General features: G+C 43.0%; 1 long non-coding RNA gene across 2 annotated transcripts in view; it reads left to right on the top strand.

Annotated features, from left to right (window-relative positions):
* Positions 1-425: 425 nt before the first annotated feature.
* LOC138064701 (uncharacterized) overlaps positions 426-27,372 on the top strand; it is a 29,345-nt gene continuing 2,398 nt past the window's right edge. Inside the window, exons 1-6 of one of the 2 annotated variants that reach the window (XR_011137946.1) lie at positions 426-712; positions 1,135-1,331; positions 7,942-8,043; positions 19,597-19,700; positions 22,432-22,531; positions 23,402-24,548. This is a non-coding gene — a long non-coding RNA (uncharacterized lncRNA). Of the gene's footprint in view, positions 713-1,134; positions 1,332-7,941; positions 8,044-19,596; positions 19,701-22,431; positions 22,532-23,401; positions 24,549-27,372 lie in introns of those variants that run through there. The other variant, XR_011137947.1, reaches the window with a different exon arrangement.

The raw sequence follows: 27,372 nt of genomic DNA on the forward strand, positions 1-27,372 counted from the left end.
AAAGAGCTCTCCAGGGGAGAATCTGTTCTGGCAGGGAAGAAAAATTGTATTATGGCCTTCTGCCTCAGTTAACCGAGAAGATCTCACAGACATATCTTTCTTGAGCAGCAGAATAACTTCAGGAGGGGTTACACTGGAAACCAGAATCCTTTAAGACAACCAGCGAGAGAGCTCACTTTGCCTTGGGGTCCCATGCAGGTGCCGGCTGCCCTCTTCTGCAGACGGCAGCTGCCGGTGCGATCCCGATGGCCGTGAGCCCCTTGTAGCAGAAAGCTGATCTGCACTAATCAAACCATCTCAGCTAAAGCAACTGAGATATTAATATGTAACCTCAGTTGGCTCTTGTAAATGTGAGGTTTACGTTTTTGCTTCTCCCCCTTAAGAAACATTGGGAGTGTCAGATATTGAAGGCTTGTGTTTACTTGCCTACAAATGCAAGGTTGCTAACTCAGATTCAGCAGGCAAGTAAACTTGTGACCTTGTTCTAAAAATTAATAAACCACCATCAGCACCTCAAACAGAGGGGGAAGCTTACATCTGCTCATGTTAGTTCAAGCCTGGACCTGCTTTTCATTCAGAATGACCTGCCTGCAAATGGAGGCTACTGGATTTTATGTTACAGACTGCTTGCTAAAGGAGACTGACCCGAGACGCGTGGCATCATTAAATTGAGAACAATGCTGGACATGCACCACAACCACACAAGTGAAAGGTGAGTTGCTGCGTCAAATTGTTTTAAAAACTCATTATCGTTAATAAATACCAAGCTGTGTTATGTCCACCATTTCATTAAAAGAAGAAAGCCAGAAGGAGAGCTTAATTATCTTGCTCTAGTAAAAAGCTCTAGGGGCAAAAGGGGAATATATAATTATAGTGTCAGTATGGCCTACCGTCCTGCTGGCAGGCCGGCGAGACAGGAACCCAGATCTCTCATCTGACCTCACCTCTGCCATATGTGACTGTTGGGGCACGTCATTTAACCTCCTTTCTAAAATGGGAGCCCTAATACTTGCAGAGCTAAGTAATCAAAGTCTGAAGACTGATTTTTGTATGAGGCCGGGAGCATTTGTAAGCTCTTTTGGCTTTTAAGAATCATGGTGAAACGTTTTTCTTTATGCCTTTATGCATACTTAGATACCTACTCACCTTGCGCTAGCTGACTGGAACTCAGCAACCGGGATTGCTTTGGCAAGGAAGGCATTGCATGACAGTCAGTCCCCTGCCACACACTGAGATCGTCCTGCTGATGACATCGGTTGTCCCGAATCCATGCAGAAAACCATGGGGGATGGATTTTGGTAGGAGTTCAGGAAAGAGAAGCGCAGACCAAGGTGTGCAATATATCTACAACTAAAAACTGAATACAGTGGGTTGTGCATCTTCTAGTCAGCACAGAGGGAGCAATGAGGCTGCATTTCTATGGCAGAACCTGGCCCAATTCCCCCAGGAGCCGTGGGTATCCAGTCATACTGCTGGCCTATTCACCCACCTCCACATCTTTGCATCTGGTGCTACTGCTCCAGCCGAAGGAAAGCTATTGCACAGATATAACCTACTTTTTTCTTTTGTGACATTGGTATACTTCTGTGCAGCTGGTTTAGTGCTGGTACTCTGATAACCTGTTGCTAGGACTGAGTCCATTTGCTTTGGGCACCTAATTAATCTCAGCAGTTAAGTTGCATAACTCTGAGCAAAGCCTCTTACCAGGTTCAGAAGTACCTTGGGCTTACAAACGTCCCTAGGGATTTGCAACAGCATTGTTACCGTGAGATGGGGGGAGCTTACTTCCTAGTGCTGTTTGCTGTATTTCTGTCTGTTGGGCTAACAGGTGATGGAAAAAATATGCCACGACTGTGCACTATAGTGCTAGCACGGTAAAGTGTCCAGCTGTGGCTTTGGGTAAGTTAGCCTGGGAGCACCGGCACAGTAACATCACTGTGCTGCCCCTGGTGCCAAAGCTTGTGTCGAGCTAGCTGGGGTGTCACTGTGCTGGTGCTGCACGGATGTGCCTGCATGGCCTTGCTCTTGTTGCAGCGTGGCCTGGAGAAGAGCTAGGTGTTCACTCCTGCCATCAAGCTCTGCAATTCAAATGCTTAGCATGGCTCTAGCACTTTTCATTTGTGCATCTCCAAGGCTGTCCACACAAGTGAATTGGTATCTTTCTCATTCCTACTTCGAGAGATAATAAGGCCTAGAAGCCAGCTTCTCTATCTGACTCAGCCATGGGTTCGCTGCCCGCAGTTTGATTCATCTCAATTTAAAGGTACAGCAAGAGCTATTAGGGAAAAAGAACTGATCTGCCTAGAAACGTCCCATAGCATGAGAAATTGTAAAAACTATGGCCAGAGAAACCATTTTCTACCTGAGAAAGGAGCAGAGTTGAAAAGCATTTGACTCTCATATTCCAGATTAAGAAGGGCACAGCAAAAACTGATCAGCTTCTCCCATTTGACACTATCCCTTAACATGAGAATGAAAGGTCTCCAGGACATTAAAGGCAAGGAGTTTAGAAGGAATTACCAAGGATATTGCTTTGCACACTGAATAGACAGCCTGTGGTCTTCACTGATGCAGACACTCAATGTCAAGCATGTATGGCTGGGTTTTTAAAGTGTTGGCTAATATAATTGTCACTGGCTACCACACACAAGGCTAAGATAACCAGGGCTGGATTTTACCCTCCAGTGCTGCAGCTGATCACCTCTGGGGTATGTCTATGCATGTGTGAGAGAACTGCCCAACTGGCTGAGTGCACTGAAGGTTTTTTCTGCCTCTGAATCATTATTCATAATATTTTTAGAGACAAGAGGCTGAAGGAAATGAAATCACATTGGAACGCAAATGTTCAAAGAGAAAAGCCAGACCCATCGGGAAGTTTGGGAGTCAAGCTCTTTCTTGTTTGCACACCCTACTTTTCATTGAGCTTGGCAGGAAGTTAGGTGCCTAAATCTCTTTGTAAATCTGCTCCTATAAGGCAAAGTATCACTGTGTTATGTGCATAATCTACACAACGGAGAAGGGAAGGAAAGTGATTCCTGTTGTCTTTGTTTCCTGGGAACTCAAAAAAAAATCTTCTGGCATACCTTTGAAAGCACCTTGAGAGTTGCTTCAAGGCACTTCCAGCGCGATGGCTGTGTCGGTGAAAACTCTACCATCCTTTGTTAGCTGTGCCCAGGCATACCATTGATCCCACCGTGTCATGTGGCTTGAAGTGACTGTGTTTTCACTACCTGTAGTGATAAGGTTCAAATTCAGGCTGCTCTCCACCCTATGCCTGCATTTCCTACCTACAGACCTCCTGGCTGAATGGGCAGTGGTTTGGTCCAAGAGCAAGAGCAAGCTAGCAATGAAGTAACATGACAGCATAGATATCCTCTTAGCGACCGCTTCACTGGCTGCAGGTCAGCTGGTGTGCTGGGTCAGGCTGTCCCGGCCTCTCCTTTCACTCCTTGCTGTGCAGAGGGCACTGAGGGTGAGGGAGGCCTTGGGATTTCTCTTGGTCAGGAGATCCATGCTAGGTCCTATACGGTGCCCAAGTGTAACTTGCTGCGGAAGAGATGTAACACACCATCCATCTTCCCCAATTTTCCTCATGGACAGCAAAGCCCTGCAAAGGACACTACACAGAGTTTTAGGAGCTCTGAGATATTATGCTCAGAGCTCCTGGAAATGGAGAGCATGGCTATGCCTTTATTTGCTGCTATTTCTATTCCAGCGGCTTCTAGATTCCTGCTGTTTAGGCAAGAATGATTCATCATCTGAATACCCTGTGTGCCCTGAGGCCATTGGAGCTGGGTGCCTTTGGGCTGGTCGCCTGTCCTACGAGAAAATTGTGGTGACTGGATCCTGGGAGAGCTCCCTGAAGGCGGAAGAGACCGCCTGCATTTGCCAGGGCATATCTGAGCATGGTGTCTGGCCCCTCTCGCTCCTCTTATGTTTTGCAGAGTGACTCACCCACCCCCAGCGCTGTAGAAAAAATAAATCACAACTGCAGCTACAGGTGACAATGCTGAGGGCACCAGCATGGGCACTAAATGGAGAACATCCTCAGGAGGACAGGTGTGCTGGGGGGCAGGTTCTGGTGGCAGAAGTAGTTCAAGATGCCTTTGGGCGCCCCTTTAATTTCACAAAACAAAACTTGTTCCCAGTCCCGCAGTGACACTTTAACAAGTTACAGCTCCATTTTTATTTCACATGTCTTAGGCGTACTCAGAGGAGTTTAACTTATTCAACCTGCAGGATGCTGCAATACAAACAGCTGCAGTTTAAATAGACGATACGTCAATCCAGGCTTATAACCCTGAAGATTATGTCCATGGCACAGACTTGAGCTTCTGAGGGCATGACAGCTCACAGATCAAATAAATGGTCTAGATAGTTTCAGCAGGACATCTCAGCTGAGGAAAAGCCTGATCTGGCGAGTGGTGCTGTGTGCTGGGAAGGTTTCTGCCTGAGAGGGGTGGGGGACAGCAGCCCCATGCTGAGGGGAAGCCCTTCAGCATCGTCAGGATGGAGGGAAGGGGTGCACAGGCCTCCCTGCACAAAATAATCACCGAGCTTGCAAGCACCCCAACACAATCTGAGGGGGCTGCACTTCCTCGTGCTGCACTGACCAGAGCACCGCTGCCCCTGGCCCCGGCACCACGTCTGCCATAAGGACGGGGGAGCTGCCGGGGCGCCCAGGCTGGAGGCACACCTGGGCGGCAGGTCCTCGCCGAGGGCGGTCAGCCGAGGGGCTGCCTCTCAGCGGCCACCACGGGTGTGCGTGGCTCCTGCGCCCTGAGCCTCCCCGCGTGCTCGTGGGGCCTCAGTGGCAGGAGCTCGCCGGGGCTGGAGTCAAGCTGAAAGGGTCCAACTTGGCTTTACGTGGCTGGGGCACTGCTAGGACTGCAGCTGCGCTTGGACGACAGCTACGCTACTCTTCCTGCTCGGGGAAGGGATATTAGGGATTTTATTTCCATTCCTGTGAAAATCTTGTGAGATACAGGGGCTGAAATGAGTAATTTATGGCTTTAGGCAGAGCTGGTGGCACCTCCTGTTACAAGGCGTGCACAATATTTTCCATTGTAAGAGTCTGTTTCCAGTTGCTTCTCCTTTTGCCAAGCACATCTGCCTCAAGCTGCTATTCTATTTAAATTTCATCCAAAACATTGTCATTGTTTTTGAAAGTGAGGGCAGTGGAAAATACATTGTTTCACCCGTATACATCTGGGTGTGTATGTATATACATACACATATATATAGGTAAAATCTGGCAATATTTTTGTGTTGTGCGCTCTGGAATGGGAGTGTAGATGAACAGCATGGGGTACTTTGTCATTTCCATGCAAATCTACCCAGATCTGACCGAGCTGCAAGCCCCTGCTCACGCCAGCTCAGCATAGATTTGCTGGAGCTACGTGGAGCCCGGCTTCCCCGCGGCTCCTCCGGCTGCGCCCAGCACGGCAGAGCTGCGGCCTGGCGCCTCGGCCCCCAGCAGCACCTTGGCTCTGTCCGTAGTGCCTTTTGAGCCGTGCCTGGGGCTGAGTGCATCACGACCACTGCTCGGAGGCAGGTTTGCGTTGGGGCTGGGCACCTCTGGGCAGGTTGGGTCTGGCCAGTTTTGGGGAAGCCAGAGCAGGTGGACAGGAGAGGGATCTAAGATCGTGACCCATCGTGACCCCTTGAAAAAAGCTGATTATCCCTTTTGCTTGTCCTTGTGTTACCTGACCAGTGCACAGCTGCTGGTGGCACGAACCGAACCCAGCCCTGGCTGCAGAGTGCGTGTCTTCTGGCGCCACCAGGAGATGGGCATGGGAGGGGAGAGAAAGTGGTGGAGGAGATTTTCCAAGGGGTTCAAAATCAGAAGAGGAAAAGGGGCAGCTGAGGCTTTGCTCTGGGGCAAGCGTAAGGAGACGGGATGCCTGCCAGCGGGAAACCAGGGCTTGTGGGTCCTTCTGCTTGCACAATTTTGTCTTCTTTTGGCTGAAAGATGTGGGAGTAAGCATGCAGCGAGCACTGGAGGAAATGTGAAAGTATGACTCAGAGAGGAGAGGAAGGAGGGGAGAAAAGATGGCTCCTATGTTTTTGAAAATTATATGCATGAAGAGGCTTGCTTAGTTCAGGGATAACCAAAGTTTTGGGCTTACAGGGATATGTTTTCTTTAAAAGGGAGGAATTTCCTGGATGCAAGAGATGCTTGGGTGTCAGATGTGTTGTTCCTACAATCTTCATGGTAACAAACTGTTAAATATCACACTGATGGAGTGCATGCAACAGCAGTTGCCTAGAATCCTCTTTTTGAAGATATTCTCTCACACAAAGACCCAGATCTCTTCTCTTCATCCTGCAGCTCAGTTTCACATTTTAAGTTTCACCTGAAACCTATAACCTATTTTGTGTGTGTCCCAAATCCCCATTACCTCTGGCGTCTGGCGTACCAGTTAATACTCGGTGCGTTGCCCAGTAGTTGGGAATTAGGGCCATAAGTGCAGTAAGACAGGACCCTTCTAGATGTATGTTTGTCTAGCATCTAGCAAGGTGAGGTTTACACCAGGACTGGACTCCTAGCCTGGCCAGACTGAAATTAGAATAATAAAAATACTAATTTTATCACAATTAATAATTTGGGCCAAGAATATAGTTGTCACTCGGCATATGAAAATAGCATAAGATTCCACAAGCTTCCACACCAGCTATTTCTTATGCCTTTAGATTATTTCTCTCTCTCTCTCATATACATACTTACATGCATGCCCTCAAACCTAAAATTTCATTATTCTTCTTCTACCAGCTGAAGGGCAAAGGCAACCTCAATGGAAGTAAATGCATGGTTCCAGGTTTACCTATACACAACAGGAGTTTCCTCTGCAGTATTACAGCTTTGCTGGGGTTTGGTTGTGCTGACCATAAAGGCACCAAACTGTTTAAAGACAAGGTTTTGAAGGAAAAAAACAGGACGTACATATACCTTGCTGTTTACTCAAGGTAAAGGTTTGGGCTCTTGGCAGCAAATCTCTTGTGAGCAGTAGAAGTTATATTCCCAAGACCCGTTTCGTTCAGAAAAGGACACGAGGGACGCAGCACACTTGACTTGAGGGCAGTAACTTCACAGGCAGTGCTACACCAGGGAGCTGGCCATCGCTGGGGCTTGCAGCTCCCTTCCCTGGGGCAGCTCTTGGTGTCCCATAGCCACTCGTGGGCTCTGGGAAGGAAACACCTGAGTCAGGCTGGGCTCGAGTTGGAAGCAATGAGACACGAGGGGAATGTTATTCAGTAGCAAGGGTGATGCTTTTTGCCCTGTTCCCTGCGGTCTCACAGCTGCTGCGAGATTTCCTTTGCTCCGCTGGACTCTAGATAGCCTGTTGGACTTGCCTTATTGTTTCTATTCATGCTACATTTACTTTCGGTGACTCAGCAGTGCAATTAGCAGCACTGGCCTCCTGATGGAGAGGGCTGAGCATTAAGCTTGGGAATGATCTCATGGCTGTCACCTCAGGACGTCATTCTGACTAATGCAGGGCTCCTTGGCCGAGGCTGGTCGCCTCACAGAGCCTGCAGCAGTCTGCAACCAGGACAGCTCCGGGGAAGCCAGGAGCCCGGCTGTAAGCACACCTCAAGCCGGTTGTGGCTCAAGCCGAGGAGATGACATGAAGTGATGGATTTGGCCAACTTAAGGAAGCTCTCAGCATACGTTCTCCTCTGCTAGGAAGGGATGAAAGTAGCTGCAATCTCTCATCTGTTGTACTGTGTTTCCCTAGGGGGTTCTCTGAGGCACAGACTGCCTCTTTCTATGCTTATATAGCTCCTAGCAAAAGGAGTCCAGACCCATGGCTGGGTTTCAACAAAATACTCTCACAAAGTCCAGTTAAGGTGCTATGATGTGATACTGCTACTACACAGAAAAATGGCAGAAATCACAAGAGCACCTCTAATTTCCCTATTATTATTCTTTGTTCACAGGAGCATGAAGAGCTGTACTGCAGTGTTTCTTTACTAGTGAGTTTGTAACTCCTTGGCTGGACTTCCCTTGGTCCTTTGGAGATAGTGCACTTTCTCCTCTAGGTAAATGTTGGTCTTTTTTCATTTAAATATTAATTTGGACTGGCAAAATGTAATGTGCCACTCTCTGTGAGGATTAGAGTGATTAGGAGTCTCAGAATTCACTTTAATCATTCAGTTCAATACTGCTGAGATTTGCAGTCTACCCTCTCCCATGCAACAGCAAGAGTTTTTCGACATGCTAACAAAATTGAAATGAGTTTCTTCATCTTAGACAAGGATAATTAATCTTCAAACACTGTTTATCTTAGCCCCCAAATCCCCAGAATTCAGAACCAAATTAATTTAAAGTCTAAATCTGCTTTAACAAGTAATTGGTTAATCAACGGGCTCGATGTGTAATTATATTCTTTGTTCACATCTTTACAGGCTTGAAAAGACCATCTAATTCCTATGTTGCTTTCATTCCTATAATTAGACCATGTGACATATAATGCTGTATGTATGGTGAACAAATTCTTCCCTGGAATAATTTCCCTGAGATTGTTTCCTAGAGATGAATTTGGTCTCTCTCTCTCTCTTTTTTTTTTTTTATTTAAACTTAAGAAAGCCTTCATGTGATTTTTAGCGTAAATTTAAAGAATACACTTTGAGTTTTAAGCTTTGAAACTTTGCTCGCTGCCTCTCCCTGAAGGAATCTACAGTGCGTTTTTATTTCCGTCATTTCAACTTGACATAGCTTTGATAGTTAAGGGATCCTTGTTCCCCCTGAATATTGATAGGATGTGGCAAATTCAAGATATTGTAATTCCTATTATCTTTCAGAACAGGCCAGCCACAAAACCTATTAGTTGGCATTATTCTTGTGGACAGGAATTATTGTTGCTATTAGGAAAGGATGCCTGAGAATAAAATGGAGAAGGAAACTGTGGTCTTTTTAACACAGAGTTGTGGGTCTTCTTTACTTAATGGATATCGTCATAATCCCATTGTGGTCAGTGGTCCGGTCAATGGTTTTCATATTTGTGTTCACAGAATTCCCTATTTCCATCAGCTTCATGAGTATTTATGTTCCAGTATGTATTAATATCCTCTCTTCTTCAGTGGTGCCTCCTTGCTGAAACTTATTAAAGCCATATTCTTGTTTAACTCTATGCATACCTAAATATCTCATGTCTCATTCTTGCTAGTGCAATATAGACTACAGCTTTAGGAGACCAATCAAAAACCTCTTCATTCTGATGAATGAGATGCAGAAGAATTTAACTGCCAGCACCTTACTGATATGAGCTGTTAGAGGACAGGGGAATAGAAGCTTTCCAAGCATTTGGGCCCAAACCTCTGGAGGTCTGCGTGGGCCTATCATGCTGCTTTGCAGTGCCTTTGAAAGTGGAGCCTTCGGGCTATCTGTGCAAGGAGAATGTGCAGTGTTTGGTGCCTGCATGTCCTTTCCTCTTGGCACCTGCCTGGGAACTTCAGCAGTGAAATAGGAAAAAAAAAGGAGGGGAAATGAAAGGGAGAAGGATAGCAAGGGCTGCAGACGAGCCACACTGGAAGTGGTGAGGAGCAAAAACTGGAGCCTTCTCCAGCTCTTGCCAAAAGCCAGACCACTCCAATACATGCATTTGTCCTTCTTTGCCGCCTGTGTGGGGCACATGTGCTGCCTGTGGGGCTCTGTGGTTTAGACAAATGTCAGTGAACAACCTGAAGGAAGCGTTCCTAGCTGATGAGGTTAGAAGATGTTAACAAAAGCACTTCTATAAAGCGAGTCGCTTCCACACCATGATGCTGTTAAGCTGAGCTGATGAATCAGCAAGATGTGCCTTGGCAAAATTTCAAATTCTGTTCATCATCATACTGGGAAAAACTTGTCACTACAGTTGTGAGAGGCAGTCTGTGGGTTGCCTATTCTCAGTGGTTGAGCTCCTGGTGTACCCCTCAGCACCCAGGACGGATCTAAGTTGGGCAGGGACAGGTCTGATCTCTGCGGCAAGCACAAGTTCAGGCTTACTGAAAGCACTATCAGAAAGAGTCCTTCCTTCCAAGAAGCAAGATCTTTGCCGTTAAAAGATTTCCTAGGGTTAGGTTTCTAATGGCAATGTGAAAGTATGTCACGGTTCAAGAAAACAACTGCAACAATCATTTAAATCCAGACAACTGAAGAGGTTTCTCTCCCCTTCCCACCATCCCCTCTGAACCCTTTTCTGCTCACTGGATCTCAGTGCTCCTGCTAAATGGGCAATACTTCCTGCTTCATTCAGAAATCTGTATTGCCTTGCTCCTGAATGCTAGTGTATGTTACAGTCTGGGTTTCTCTCACTTACTTTCTTGACTGAAAGTCATAACAATCAGAGGATTTTTCACCTCCTCGTTTAGAGAGACAGTAATTCTGCTCTTCTGCTGAGTGTCCTCTCCCCACAGTCCCTAGCAAGACATTAGGTTTAGGGTATCAACTCAGGGTTTCCCATTCCTTGTTTCTGTGATAAATGACCCTTGCAAAGGTAAACTCGCCTTGGCTGAGCTCTGTTCTCACTGAGCAGTTGTACCCAGAGGCCATGGGCTTTCTCGGATCTACTGGTATTTGTCTCCACTTGGCTCCTCTCCCAAGGGGTGTCCCCTGTTCACCACCTGCAGCATCACTGCTTAATTTCTGAGCAGTACTGGCGTCCGGAGAAAGCTCCTGCTCCTCCTTCTCTCTGCGGTGCTGATCCCTGCACGTGAGCTCTGCCTTCCCCATGGGAGCCCCGGGCTGGCACTGTCTCAGGGACCCTCACGCCTCATTTCAGATAGTGACAATTTTGTTGTTACCCTGAAATGACAATCCTAGGGCCTGTTCCAAGCCCCTGGAAAAGGCACACATTGCCTTTGCACACATTCACTGGGCTTGCAATGAGCCACACATTTTAGTCTTTCTGTCAAGCCTTGTCACAAGTAGGAGCTCCCAGATTTAGGCTGAGAAACAGGCACTGGCCATGACTTCCCTTTTCTTAGAGATCTCCCCTTCAGGAAGAGAGGGGAAGCTGACAATATCCAGCAGCCGCGAGTTATCTTTTACTGCACATGGTTGCCCAGCAACATGCACTGTGGATGTCTTCTCGCCCAGACAGGGAGAACATGCTACTTCTGCCTGGGTCGTGTGACCCTGGCCACGGTGGTGGTGGGGAGCCTGGCCACCAGCGCAGTGGAGACCCATGTCTGCTTCTCAGGCTCCCTATTTAAGTTATCTTCACGCTATGACTGTGAAGTTACAGGATCTTTAAGTGCCATGGTAATGAGAAGTAGGTGAAAGTCAGTATCTATATTTGGTTAGAAAACTCAGTATGTAAAAACTGCAAGAGCAAATCTTTCCTTTTCTGAGCACAGAGCAGAACTTCAGCTAATGTTTATGGGAGAGAAAAATAAGACATTGACATAATTACAAGGGTTTGTTTTGAAAGTGCTTGGCTCAGCTGTGGCCCCGGGGTTTGTGGCATCCCTCTCAGCTTTGGGAACCCAGGGCCCCAGGGCTGGCTCAAGGTGAGGTCCTCAGGACATGCTCTGACCCTGCTGGGGGCTGCAAAACTGAGCCCCAGCGAGAGCCCCTGCATTTAAAAATCATGCGTCAGCCTTCTCCCCTCCTGTCCTGCCACGCATAACATGGGCTTCAGAATAATGGAGCTGTAAATCTGTATTTCCTTTTATTTAGTTGCCAGCTTCTGAGCCTCTATGAGTCACATTTTCAATCTTTTCTTAATAAACATGAGAATAAAAAAACATTCTTGAAATGTTCTTAAAAAATCAAAACAAAGCAAAACCCAAATAACAACTGCAATTCTCATGTAATTTCCTGCCTTGGGTGGTGAGACTTTAAGAACGTAAAACATAGGAAGATGTGATAAGATTCTGGAAGCTGGGAATAGCAGAGAAATGATGCTTCATTTAGGCTTCGTGACTATACAGCAATCCCATTCAAATCACTAGGAAGGAAGAAAAAAGAAACTTTTTGAAATTTCTAAATTGTTTCTATGTGACAGCAATTGAAACAAACTTGTTTTGAAATATACATCACTTGGATTTTTAGTTGAACATGTTATTGACACCTTTCTTAAAAAGGTCATAGACTTTTTTTTTTCTTTACTACAAACCTTTTATTTTGGTGCCTAAATAAGTTGTTAATATTGCCATTAATGATTTTATATTTCTAGAGCTGTTAATGTGAACAGAATATTTTACCTGATGTTTGTAAAGACAAATAGGTGTTTATTCCCTCCCTCCCCACCTTTTTTTTGGAAAGAAAGCAATCTTTTAACTAAAGAACTCTTTCACTTTGAAAAATGGGGTCCCGTGCTGCTTTAATCATGGAGCTTCATGAGACCTGGGAGTTCCTTGACAGGATGGTGCATCGATCTGTTTATAACAGCTCTGTGAGTCCTCTTCAGGATCCAGTGCTCTGGTACCCCTCTCAGAATTGGACTTGAGCATGTAATGGCAACCAGTTTGCACTGTACCCATTCACAGGCGACCTTAGCGCAACTGAGCAAGAAAGCTTTTCTTCTCACCTACACAGTAATGCCATTCAGACATGATGGAGACACAAACTTTAGTTTGTTTCCCATGGTGTAAAAGGGGGCCAAAAGGAGGAAAGAGTGAACAAAATCTCCTATTGCTTACAGCACAAGCACGTTCAAACATCCCCTGTGCATGCAGTAGGCTAAATGTAATAGCAGGGTACGCTCTGGAGACTTAATCCTGCTCCCATGGCATCAGTGAAGTAAGGAGAGCTGACACTAGGCATGTAGAGGAGAAGTCAAGCCTCACAGTTGACAGACAAGGCAAAGGGAACCTGACAGCGTACTCCTGCTCTAGAAGATGCTGGGATCATTTGCTCTGCTTTACCCTAATGTAGGCAGTGGTTAAAATATTTCTGAAAGTCTGGAAGGTCGAGTTATTTGCAGTTTTCCACAGTCAGAATTCTTCCTTACTAACGTAGAGACATCGATTTAAAACTCCCAAGAACAGACTGCCTTTCCAGGGCTTCCTACATTTCCTGATTTTTGGCCCATCTGGATATACTCTAGACAAGCCTTCTTTCTGTTCTTTAACACTTCCCATTCTCTGTCCCAGCTAGAAGTAACTGGGAAGCTACAGACTGACAAAATAGTTAGTACCATAGTGTTATTAGACGGGTTTCTGGAACTCAGGATGTTGCTTTCTGTAATTGCTTCATGCTCACTGCTCAGAAATCACGTTACTCTCCCCAAAACTGATGCGGCGTCTCCTGAATCAGCTCAGACTCGGTTTAAAATTGCTTTCCTTGCTTTACACGCTTCCCCATTTCATGGCAGCTTTTTGGCTTGCTGGGAACTGTCGTGTAATCTCAACACGACTCATGCAAGCTCCCCTGCAGCGCCCGCCTTTCGGAAGAACTCTTTCGAGTTTCTGTCCTTTAGAGCTCTTACATTCTTGCACATATAAGGCTTTGGTGTTACCCTTGGAACAACACATACTGGAGAGAATATGCTTCTTTTGTACAACACCACTGCAAACTACTATTTACAGCAGACAACAACCCACAGGGGAAATTGGCCATAAAGTAGTACATTTCATTCTAAAAAAGAATTACCCCAAATTTCTATTTTAACAGTCATTTTCATTTTAACAGTGTTTAAGGTGCACATCTAAGAGCACATTCCATGGGGATCGTTACATTTCTTACACGGCTGAAATCGCTTAGCCTTCAGGTTTCTGTAGGCCTCTGTGCAAAGATCCTTCTCAGAAATGCGCAATCCCTTGGGTGGTATTTCTGCTTAATTATACAAACATCCTTTGGAAAGTAGGTTTCTTTCCCTTGCAAGTTCATCCTCATCATAGGTCTAAATTTGCAGATAGAGAGGCAAGTGCATTATGATGGCAATGACTGATAGCTGAAGATTTCTTGGGTTCAGAGTGTTCCCTAATGTAAGCCATTTTTCATCATCTAGAGTTGTCTGATAATGATGCCATTTCCATTGCTTGAATGTTGAAGCAGCAGCCACATATCATGGAGTTAAAATGACTGTTTATAGGGCAGCTAAATTGTGTTGTTATCAGTTTAGGCCAGTGTTTGCTGTGCTTCTGGGGACAAAACAACAATTGAACTTTCCTAAAACTCATCAAACAGGACGAGAACGCTGAGAATACAAATCTATGCTGGAGTCAAGCTAGGGGAAAAAGGGAGCGAAGAAAAAAAAGAAAGCTATTTTTGTGTGAAGTTGTGATGACCATCAGATAAAAATGACAAAGCTGTACTTGTCAGAAAATAAGTCACATTGCTGATCACTGGATAACTTTGATGTAATATTCCACAATCATTTAACTGAGATTTCATGGCAAGATTAATGGTGCAGTTTTTAAAACATGCATGAGGAAGAGCTTTCTTCTAATATCCAGCTGTCAGGCAATCCTTATCTGGGACTTATGCTGATTGATTATGATTGGGATTGAACTAGAACATGACCTCTAAATAAAAAAGAAAATCATGCAGGTTTGAAAGTGAACCATCACGCTTTTAGGTCTTTTCTAAACATTTCAAAACCTGTTTAGGGCCCCATGTCATTACATATACATACATACATTATACACTGACATGTCTGTGCGCACTCAGCCCTATTAACATGTGAAAAATCAGCAACAAAAATCCAATAAAACTCTCTTCTGTATCACAGAATACTGTGAAATTAGGTTTAATGCATCATTTCCAATATACAGAACTCATATTGGAATGAGCTGTTTATGAGATACTATGTGATCATAAGCAGTGCACAGATTTTGAGTGAAAGCAGACTGACCTCCGTTGGAAAAAATGCTAGTTTCTAATGTATGACACTGTATGAATTGTTATAAATGCTTTTGAATGGATGGTGACTATAAATCTCACTTTGGGCACTTCGTGAAATATTTCCAGCATATTTATACTGGCTTAGTGGTGCCCATTCTTCTTCAGTGCTTACCACATACCTGGTGTTTCTGTGTGAGACTTCTAGTACTGTCAAAGAAAGTTCAGGTGGTGCTGGCAAACCAATGTCTGCCAGACTGCAGCCAGCTTGAGAAACTTTCATAGAAGAGAAGGTAATCTGTAGCTACGTAGTGAGGAAAATACAACAGGACTTTCCAATTTTGTTTTCCATTAGTTCTCTCCACCAGTCACGGGAGTTTAAACACTATTAAGTGTTTGATCTGATCAGCCCTCAAAGCCAGAGCTTGCCTGCTGGAGCTCGAGCAGCCGGGCATGCAGCACCTCTTGCCAAGGGGCGTCATCAGGGTAAACAGAAGGTGCAATCCACCACAGGGGTAACTTCTCACAGCACAGTCATTTGGCTCTGTGAGAGCCCAACGCTTCTTAGAGGCCGTGGCATGCCTGTAAGTCATTTTATCTACAGTATGTATGGGTTCCACCTTTTGCATGCCCTTACCAGTGTTGCATTTCCATTTGTACATCACCTGACTCGTGCTTTGTCCAAAAGAGGCTCTTTTTATCCTTCTTTGGGGCCACCACATAAGAGGGAGTGTAGAAGGCCAACAGAGCTTGCTTGGCCCTGGAATGAATTCCTGCACCGTTACACTGATCCCTATAATTGTAAATCGTAGCTAGATGGGGACAATGAAATGGGAGGAATATGTGGCTAATCTGTGTCTCTGAGGACCTGGCTCCGTACCCCAGAGAAGATGCAGGCGAGGATGTCCTCCTTCACCTCCGGTCCCTGGCCAAGGGCAGCTGGAGCACAGTCGGCAGATCTGTGTTCTGAAGTGCGGCTCTGCCTTATCGTTAGATCTCGGTTTGAAAAAGCTTGCTTGTGGAATCATTGCAAAGAAACCCCCAAACAAAACAACCTCCCCCCCCCCAAAACGAACCAACAAATTCAGCCCCCGCACAGATGATTCCTTCTCCCTAAAACAGGGAGGACAATCCAAGTGGAACGTGACATGGTTCAAAACATTAATTTGTATTGGATGTACTGCAGCAACGTCCCATCAGAGGGCTGGTAGGTTTTTTCAGAAATACACCCTCGGGCCTGAGGAGGCTGGGAAATGCTGGCCGATGCCTGTGCTGCTGCTATAACTGGCTTCACGTGCCTGGGCTAGAGTGGCCAGCACTGAGCTTTGTGGCACTTAAAGAACGTTTTGCAAGAAGATAAAAAAGTCTTAAAAAAGAAAAAGAGTTTTTTTCCTGAAAAACTCCACTCCATGTTCGTCACCATTTTCCAGTGGCCCGACATGGAAATGGGAGAGAAAATGGAGAAGCAGCAGAAAAATTTTCCTTCTTTTTTCCCTATGAAGAAAAGGCAGGAGGAATGAAAGTACATTTCCCCTGGCCTTTAAAAAATGTTGTTTCTCTTCTTAGGCTCAGTGGGTTTGGGGGCATCTGCTTTATTTTCCTCCCCTATCACACCCTGAAATACTTAAAAGGTCACATATTAAAAACAAATTTTAAGGAAACAATTTCAAAATAGTCAAAAATGTGTTCATTTATTTAAAAATATATTTACTGTCAATTTTTTATCCTAAGTCTTATTTAGGTTTCTTATTTGTATCTTGTTTTTGTTTGGGATAACTATACAAGTGGGCATAAAAGTAGCCTAATAATGTTTTAGGATTTGTAGTGACTGATTTTCAAAAGGGAATGTAAAGACTTGGTGGTAGAGCCCTAACATTTCCTCCTGATCACTGGAGTAGATGCATGTGCTTCAAATTAGACTCTGTGTTGGACACAAGTAAAGTTTGTGCAGTCTAGGTGTAAATGACTGAGCTTTGTAAGTTATGAGGTAGATAAAAATGTTGTGGTCGTTCATCAATCTCAACTGTTTTATAAATTATGTTTTAGGCTTTTGGAATTATGTGAAAGAATTTGACTTGAAAAACTAGGTAATTCTCAATCATTTGAAATAAAATGGAAAGCTCCTTTTCTTTAGTTAAATATCTAGAGACCATGATCATATTATGTCTGCAAACTGGCAAAACATGAAAATAATAGCCAGTGTAGATTTTTACAGCAATGTCTGCAGGTTACTTTGGAATATTGTAAAAGGTGTTGCTATACCAAGGGTATCGTGAGCTTTGATGGCACATGCAAGCAGGATAGAACAGATTTATATTGACGTGTATTATAACAGAGAGTCTTATAACAAGGGCAGAATGTATTTATGTCATACTCAAAATGTCATGTCAGTCATAGGCAAGACTGATGAAGAAAAGTGACGAGACACAGTGGTTTGATTTATCTTTCTTTTCCAGAATGGGGACTTTTCAGGATCTCCCGCAATGCTTACCACGTTAAAACCCAAAGTTCCAGCAACCAGTGTAACACAAAGCAAACAAACCTCCATTTGTATCATTTGGCTTCCATTTTTGCACCCAACTGCTGGAAATCAAGAAAGTTTCACTAGTAAAACAAAATCTTTTGGTCCTGCATTCCTGTGGTAGAAGCTGAAAAATATCCATGTCATAAAACTGCTGCCACGCTTACATGCTTAGTTACAGCCTAAAGGTAGAAGCAAATGCTCTTAACCTCAGCCCTGCCAACGCGGGGATTTGTGTAAGGGACTTTCTCCCGGCCCTGCTCCTCCAGCTCTTGCACGTTTGTCCTCCCTGGGGGAGCATAGCTTACACAGCTGCCAAGGCCAATTCTTTAGGTACCATGTTTCTAGTGAATTTAGGGAACATCTGAGCAGACTTTAGAGATATTAATCTGCTATTAGCACTCATTACGCTCACTAAAAAAGGTCAAAGGCCCAAGACTCCAATATATTGCCATATTGTCATAATAAAACTTTGGCAAATTTTTCAAGAGTGATGCCCAAAGAAGTAGACTGTAGGTATTCCGATGGGGACTTTTGGACTCTACGGTTCAGATTCAGCCACTGCCACTTTTCAGTGAGCTTATAATTGTTATTAGCAAATCATTCTGAGAATTATATGAAAAGTTTTAAACCAAACAGATCCAGTTTATTTTATACTCTTTAGTGGAAAAAACCAAACACAATTGAAAAGTTTAATTTCCCTATATTTGCTTAATTCAGAGCATTTTGCAATTAAAAAAAATTATCCACTTTTACAGTCAGAACTGAGTTGGCTCAGGTAGGGAAAAAAACCAAATAGACAGGTCTTTAATGCAAAAACAGGCTAGTGCACATAGCTACTTTTACCTTGTGTAACTTTGTACATGCATCAGGTTTTTTCAAAAGAGATTATGCTGATTTTTTTTTCAAATGACTTTTGAAGAACACAATCCTTTTGAACATTACCGGATGCCCCCTCCTGGAGAGCGAAATCTTTTGTCTCTTTGGAAAAGCTGCATCAAAAACTATGATGATACAAGTTAATATACAGTGCTTTGCCACTGCATCCTGACCCATATTGCAGCGGTTGGTCTCTTGATTTCCACTTAGACATCAAAGCTGTGGACATTCTGTATCACCTGCGGCAACTTAGGTAGGTGAAACAACCCCAAAATCCAAATTGAAATATTTCCACCACTGTATTCATTCTTGCCAAAAAATGACCATGAGAGGGTTTTGTAAACTTTAGACCAAAAAGTATGTTTCAGGAAGCTTGTTTTTTTTTCCTTTTTTTCGGCTGTGACCAGTTAAGTCTTAAAGAAAATAAAGGAGAAAATATTAACAAGATGATGTAAAAAACTGTTCAGTCCAAATGAGAAGGCATTATGTCCTTAAATGGATCTGTATGGACTAGGCAAGGACTGTGAATGGACCTGTCAAATAAGTCTCTCTCTTGTATGACCTTGGCTGCACTTGCATCAAGTATCCTCAGTCTGAAGATATCTGAGCCCATCTGGTCCTGGACAAATGCACTTAAACCTATTTTTAAGTAGCTGACAGTGTTAGGTGGGGAAAAATAATCAAACGGCAATGTTTTGATTTAATGCTCTTGACATTGTTAATGAACTAGTAGCATGGAAAATGCTTGTATCTAGCTCCTGACCAGCTTCTTCCATCTACCTTCCATCCCATGTGCAGGTTCACTAACCGCAGGACATCAGCCAGAGAAAAAGCTGTCCCATAATTTAGAGTAAAAGTACACTAGCAGAGCTTCAGAGGAATAAAAAAGGGGCTTCTATTCGTCACTCGTCAATGTCTTCGTGCTGTTCAGAGACTAAACATGCACAAAAACAGTAGGAGGCTGTTATGTTCCTGTTAGCAACTACTGTACAGAAAAAGAAATTTCTGACGTGAATTGTGCAGGCTGTCAAACTTTGAAACATCACAGGATTCTGATAGCCCTTCTCTAAGTCAAATTCAAACATCTATGTCCATGCAGTTCAGAAGGTGCAGCAGTTACAGCAGATCAGGAGCCAAAAAGGAAAACCTAAGAGTCACTGTTAGCATGGCCGCATTGCACAGATTTAATGCATTATAATATTCCTTCTCTGTATACTCCATGAATTAGGATAAACACGTGTTACTGTTTTACAGATTTTGCAGATTTGACCAGGAACCTTTATGTCTGGTCTTTTTCTGACTTTTTTTTGAATTACACAGTCCTAACAGTATTGTATGGCTTTTCTCTTACAACTTAATTTTGAAAATTTGCTCTATCTTTGAAAATAGTCCCAACTAAAGCACAGACTTCCTGGGATTTCAGGTTGCCCGTCTGTGCTGAGGAGGACTGGGGAGCTGCTGTGCAGGTATCACCTAGCTGCAGAAAGATTCTTCAGAAAGCAAACCACCGTGACGTGGACCTTGTCTGTAAGTGTATCACTCCGTCACTATATAGCGTACCTTGTAGTGATGTGCAAAAACACAAGCAGAGTCCAGCGAGTCAGTTTTAACATACAAATCTTTGAGCGGCTTGGGGACCAAGTTATTCAAGGCTCTATGTCTATAGCAGTGGTTTTAAGTCTGTGTTAGTGGGCAGAGGAGCACTTCAGAGTTTGCAGGTCTGGCTGCCTAACTCCATTGCACTCTGACTCCAGCTCCTCCAGCAGCCTGGAAAGGAAAGGAGGAGTTAAGGCTGCCTTAGAATAATGGATAATATGCACAATTAAAGACTCATGCTAAAGTCTTCCTGGCTGAGAGTGATGAAGACTGCTGGCAAGGATCTCTACACCTGTTCGCTGACCTCGCTCTTGGTCCTCCATTAGTTTCACAGTCTTCAGATTTCTGGATAGTCTGCAAAACCCACCTTTTCTCCTGGGCATGTAGGAGAAGGCAGGTAAATGGAAAAGGTTATATCGCTTCACGTAGAGTGTTTTAGAGATGCTAAGTTTATTATATTTATATGCAGTCAATGTATTTGCTATCGCACTACTGCAAGTTTTTCCTCTCAATTGCATATTTGAATAGAAATGCACAGAGGGACATTGCCAGAGAATTTGCATGTTTTTCCACACACGTGTCAGTGAAGAAGCAGCATTCTCTCATAGCACTGAAAGGAGTTACTTCTCCTTTCACAGAGGTCTGTTGAAGACTGTATGGGAGGGTCAGGAGGAAATAGAAATAGTGCTCGAATGGCTGGTTCCACAACTTTAGGCTTTGTCTTCTAGAGATGACAACCTCTGATTACTCAAAACTAGGCAGAGCCTCTGCCTGACAGTGGTTCATGGGATCAGCAGTAGCAGAAGCAGAGAACCTGAACTGGCAAGTGCAAGCATATACCCGTGCTTATTTGAGGTAAACAGCTTTGAGAGAGAAATACATCTGTACTGCTCTATACCCCTCTTGGTTCGGTGAATGGCTCATGGTGATACTCTCAAGGTAGTCACAGCCACGGATCTTTAATGCTACAAACAAAGGCCATGTGAGTTAAAAGGTGCAATAGGAGAATTAGGAGGAAATTGGGTAGTGGAGAAGGGAAGAGGAAAGATGTGCAGCATCTTGGAGGAGACGTGACGAAGTCTGAATTTAATGCAGATCACAGAGAAGAATTACACATTTCTGAAAGTTTCTCTATATAGCAGGATGCTAACAGATTTTCTGTTGATACTAGTATGAAATGCACGTTTTTTTCTATGCAGCATATTATGAAGTCTCCAAAATAGGAAATACTCAGATAGGAAATACTGCCTTTTACAAAGGCAGTAGAAATCCAAACTTAAGATCTTCCCATGGATATACTGTAAAATTTGTGAGCTCAGATAATTTGCATTGCCAGGGAGGGTCAGGAAAGTGGGACCACTCCATATGGTAGTAGAGGATTTAACACTCACATTTATTTTGAACTACAATAACAACAAAATGCTATTTTAAGATAATGGTTCCAGCAATTTTATTTTGCTTTTCTCTGGGAGAAGGTTTATAACAGACCACTACTATGTAAATATAGGACCACACCAGCTACATTCAAAGCTTTCATGTAAGCTGTGTTTGCATTCCCAGTTAAGTGTTATGACAATACTCCATGGTGGAGTATTTTTTTTCTCATCTACTTTTCCCTAACTTTACATCCAACAGCAATTTTAATACTGTTGCTTGGTATCATAGAGCATTTCTAAGCAACTCAGTCAGTTGCACAGTAGCTTGCACCAAATGCAACCTTTTATGTCGATGTGGCTGTTTAGCAGTGAAGCTAGCAGAGTAAAATACCGTCAAGAGTACTGGTTGTGTTATTAGAGATGGCTCTGCAAATGAAACCCTGCAAATGATAGTCTAAACGCATAGGAATTGTAAGTGAATGAACCAGAAAGGAAAATAAGATACATACAGAGCAAAGTATCCGACTGAGATTTAAAGCCATACATTTCAACAGATATCATAAAAACTCAGGTAGCTTAATCCAATGCACCTCGTAGCTTCGCTTGTACAAAGCAGCAGACCTAACCGGGAACTTAAGTTTTCATTTTCCTACTAAAATTATGCTTATTCAGAGTAGAGGAGAACATTGACTAAAACATGAAATAGCATGACCCAGACATGCGGCACAGTGTCTTAAAAGAGCTTTTTTTGGAGTGCTTCATAGGGTAGTGGAGAAGGGAGTAGGCCTTCGGAGGAAAAAGCACATGCTGGGAGTCCAGTTGCCATAAAGAAAACAATCACCCTTTGTGAGCACAGCTCTTCAGATAAAGGAAGATTTTCTGTTAAAATGTAACTTCACCAAAGATATTTTAAAATCATTCTTACCCCAAATTCTGCTGGAAGAAGTTGGAAAAAATCACATTAGAAATTGTGGAAAGTTTTCTAGCCCTGCCCTTTGAGCCATAAAAGGTTTGGATATTGGTCAATAGGGTTTGTTGAGCTTTGCTATTTTTTCTTAGAAAGATGACTCTTGGATGTTGAGTCAATGACTGAATACTTTTTGGAAACCTAACTGCAACAACATAGCTAACAAAAAAGTTTTTTCTCTAGAAGACGAATGATGATAGCAATGACTCCATGAAACCATCAATGCCAGGCAGTTAGCAGGCAAGGACACTCTAAATTCACTTCTATTAAACCTAGAAAGTTAAGCCTGGTGCTTGTCTTTTTTCATTTGCCTTCGTAGGATATTTATCTTTCCAGCTGGCGTTCCTTGGTTACCCCACACTCTTCTGAAAATTGCCAGTCAGCTTTGAAAGGAAGCTGAAGTTGCCAGGTTATATCAGGTATGTAAATCTATCCACCATTTTTGTAATAGCTGCAGCAATTGAATAAAGCTGCCTACATATCTTGCTTGAACTGGAAGATTCTCTCCCTTGGTTTCATGTAGAAGAATGTTTTTTTTTTTTTTTTTAGTGAGCATAATGTGCATAATACCTTGTATTTTGGCAACTACTTTCCAGAAAGAAGGTGCATGGAGAAATGTTATAGTAAATTGTAGCTTCAGGGTTTATATGATACAAAATGTAGAAAAAACTTCAAATGTTGATTGCTGGCCTAAGAGCAGCATACAGCATGGCAGGGCTGCGAGGTCAGGTGGTCGGACAGACTGACAGGCTTTTCCCCTTTTCTTCTTTCTCATTTAAAAGTTGCGTGGGAATTTTTTAATAAGTACCTAAGTTCATTGGCACAAGTCCCCTTGCCCAGTCAAACACCTGAGTGAAGTGGTATATTATTAAACATCCAGCACACTTAGATGCCATTTTGAGGACCTGGGCAGCACAGGGGATAAGTGGTCAGAACACGCAATTTTCTCTGTTTAGTTTATTGGTTACCATCCAGCACAGGTTGACAGAGACTGACATTATTTTTCTGGTGTCTTGTGACAGCTTATGTGAATGCAGCAGCTGGTCTTAAGTGGGTATCAGTATCAAAACAGTCAATCAATATTGGCAATAAATGTTAGCTTTACTGTAAATCCTCCAAGTAGATAGACTAAGACTCAGGGAATACACTGACTACTTAGCCCTTATCTTTTAAGTACACAGTGCAGCTCAAACAACAAGCCAGGAAGATAACATGAGTTTTGCTGTTGGTATCGCTAGCTACATCTCAGAAACCTGCAATTTCTAACTTAGCTGATGATACTGTTCCAGGTCCAGGGACTTTCATAACAGCAGAGAGTAGCTGACGGTGGGAACAGACCAGTGTGCGTGGTTCTGCTGCCACATCAGAAGCCAACTTCATCAAAAGAGACACAGTGCCGTTCATAAGGAAGAAAAGAAAAAGAATCATGTTCCTAGGCAGCCAAAATGCAGATGGTAGGGGCATTTAAGGAAAAACACATATGAACTATGCATTTCAAAACCCATTAGTCATTTACAGATATAGGCAGGTCAGTCTAAACAACTAAATCTTGTGCCTGTTTGAATAATACTTACATGATTAGAGTTATGACAGCTGCAAAGCAAGGCAGAAGATTGAGGAGTAAGACCGTATTTGGAGACTGGGACTGGCAACAGTAGATTACCCTCGAACAATCTATTAAATAGCAATCAATCAGGTATGAAAGTTGGTCAGTGTCTGGAGAAAGGAAACTCCAAAAGTCTGTGACTGCAAAAATGAATAGGGAAGACCGCAGGCAAAGACAGAGGTGTACAATTACTCCAGAATGAGTAAACTCCCTTTGAAACTGTATGCTAACTATGCGTGCTGACTAACGCTACATTACTTTTTCTAGTTTGTGAGAAATTCAGGATTCACTAGTAAAATACAAATGGCCATAAACACTGTAAATGTTAAAGTGAAAAGCTGTAAATCAGAGGGGCTGTTAGGTGCTTACAGTCGAAGAAATGTCCTCGTTTTCTGACATGCATGTCATTTGCAGCTCTCTGGCTTCAGTACTCAATGGGGTTGAAGAAACTAATATCTGAGTAATGGGATGCAGAATTTTTAAAAGGTTCATTGAAGTAATTAAATGAATGAGTGATGCTATTCAACAGTATGACTGTACCCTATAGTACCCTTTGGAAAAAGTATTTATCTAAAAAAACCTATAAATGCTCTAATAGCAAGGTATAACACAAGGTGGGCAACATACATATCAAGATAACTGAACATATTTTTAGCCAGAGAATGAAATTATCTGCAGTTTTACTATAATATCATAATCTTGTACAGATTGTGCTCATCAGTGTTTGAATTTAGAGGTGAAGTGAGCGTGGAGAAAGGGAAGGGAAATTCCAGCATGTGTTACAAAGCATACAGGCAAGCTATTTTGAGGTACAGCCTCATGCATCTTTGACACAGGGCAAAAAACTAGAAGTTATTTAATTTTTATACTTTCTAAATGATTGGCTAAAGTTTCTGCTTGTGCTTCCTCCTGTGGTTTGTTCAAAGGGAATATTTCTCTTCCAGACAACTTTAGCAAGGGAAATGGTCTTGCATTTTCATGGGAAAGTGCACTATTAATTCTGGCTTATTAAACTGTTCCAGAGAAGGATTTCATAGCATCACATAGATGTGAAATGTCAAAGATCTACATATTATATCCCATCTTTCTGTAAATGCCTAACTATTCCCTGTGCTATGCTGAGAGTGTTGTAACCGTTCTTATTTGACCCAAAGGACAAGACTTGCCATAGTATCTACTGAATATTTTTTTCCAGTGTTCAGTCTCCATTTTCTTCTGATTTACTATGCTCTTGAATGCAATTGACCCTCTAGGGTGAAGCCACTTGCATAGCTTACCTCCCTTCCATACCTTTAGCTCATGTGCAGTGTAAAAACCTTTCCCACCTTTAAAAAAACAGTATGTTTGAGCTAATGAAAAAATAGCAAGTTCCCCTGGAAAAAAAAACCAGGAAAAATCATTACATTTATTGAGCAAAACCATAAGAAGAAACATGCGTGATTTATGTGGGGAAGCATAGCAGAACCTGTGCGGCACGGCAAGGCAGTCCCAGTCAGAACTGAGGCAAAAGTGCCAGCCAGCCTGCTCCTGCTAGATAGATCTGCCCTGAATGAGACACTGATCTCCTGCTTCCTGTTGACTTTCAAAAGCTCAGGAAAACCACAAAAATACTAACATGCTCAATTTCAAAATCATTGTTTAGCCCAAGAGAAACCATTCTTTAAAATGTTAATTTCACTGGAAAAAAATACAAATTTATTTTGGGTCAAGCCAGATGTAATTTTTTTTCTAGTTTAACCAATGAACCAAAAAACAGTGGTTTACCCAGTGCTCCGATTTATACTGTAACATATTTAGGGTGTTGCCTTATTTCCCAGTGTAACTGTCTAATCAGTTTCTTCTGATTAGTATTTCTCCTTTATTTAGTCCTCCATTGCCTGTGGCCGAAGAAAGATGAGAGAGGGAAACTCTATGGATTTGATCTAAGATTTCTACTATTGTAACAAATATCAAACAAATAAAGTTCTTGGAAATTTCAATTTTGAAAAACTTTCAATTTTGAAAAAAATTTCAATCCAAATTGTTGCAGTCTGAAAAGGTATAATTAATGTGTCAATGAATTGGAAGAGTTTCTCTGACAGCCTCATTTGACATTGATTGAATAATGCACATCTTGGAGTACATTAAATTTATTTTACTAATTAATAAAATTGATAACTAAATTGATGCAATTTGGAATGTATAAATGTATCCCCCTCATGTCTCAGAAAATAAAGTATCTCAGAGCTCAGATACCTTGAGTAAAGTTTCTTTACGGGTTGTTCCCTTTTTCTGAATTTGATACACTCACGGATTGACAGTTAAGAGGAACAGGCATATTCCCATCTTAGATTTGTCCCAGTATTCTTGCAAAGTACAAAGGTGGCAGATCCATAACTTAGTTCTACCTCATTCCAGATAAAGAAAATAAAGTGAATTCACCCCCATTGGAGGACAACTGCCTCTGCTCCCCAGTCAGATCTTCCTAGATGCTAACAATGCCCAGGAATACTTACTGCTATAGGAACTACTTAAAATGAAAACTAAAAAACTGCTATATATAATAGTAACTGCTATCAATAATAGTAATAATTTTATATTTTGGAAAGTAGCTTTGAGGTATAACAGTTAGTTTGTGTCTGTGTTTGTCTGTGGGAACAAAGAGGTGCCCACCTAAATTTAATCTCCTGCTACCAGTTTTGTACTCCCTACTTGCAGCGAGACAGGGCAGAAAGGGGTGGGATGCAATAAATGGGGACATAGAGAGAAAGAGGGTTCTGCTCTTTTTGGAGTAGAGCTGCACCCCTGGAAAGCAATGTGAGAGCGGTAGGATCACTGATGTCCTTGTGCTGCTTTAGAGTCGTGATCTGATTGCCAGGATGCTGAAAAATAAAGGAATTATTCTAGCAAAAAATGGTGAATTCTGTGGCAATTATGATTTGCTCTGGAGACTGCTATGAGATCATCAAAAACACTGAGTGTTGTGTCTGGAGATCTGGGCTGCTGGGGACAAAAAATATCTGATTTTGTCGGAAAACCTAATAGAGGACTAGCATGTGGGAGGGGAAGAGAGGAAGGAGATGAAGAATCTAAAGATGTTATTTTGTCATTTCAACCTCTCTCTCTCCCCCTCTCTTTTAATGCCCAAGAGGCTTCTTGTCTCAGTTTTTTCCTGAGCACACAACACGCCCTCTTTGGACACCTGACCTAGGAAGGGGCGAGAAAAGTGAGAGGATACCGGTTTTGACATGCTATGTCAAATGCTTTATCTTCCCAAGAGATCACACATCAGTGGGAGGAAAGATCCTTCACCTCAATTTTCTTCTGACCGATGCAGGAGGGCCATGATGCTGCCTTCGCCTCTGGGAGGTTACCTAGCAGCCACAGTCCTGATGCAGGGGCTCCTCTCTTTTCAGGACTTTTGCTTCTAGGCAAAGCACAAGGACAATGGTGTTACTGGGCCCTGCACACCAGGAGGCCTTCGGTCCCCACTTGCCCATGCAGCCGCGGGACATCACCTGAGCAAAAGCCTGAGGCACTGTCAAAAGTTCAGTTTATCTCTAATAATATGCTAGCCAGTAAAGCTAGGGTGACAGACAGGTATCAAGCCACACAGCGTTAAGAGGTATGCCAGCTGGTTACAGGTTATATGGGTTATTAGTGAAAGCGTGAACA

Source organism: Struthio camelus, chromosome Z, assembly GCF_040807025.1.
Source record: "Struthio camelus isolate bStrCam1 chromosome Z, bStrCam1.hap1, whole genome shotgun sequence".
Taxonomy (NCBI): Eukaryota; Metazoa; Chordata; class Aves; order Struthioniformes; family Struthionidae; genus Struthio; species Struthio camelus.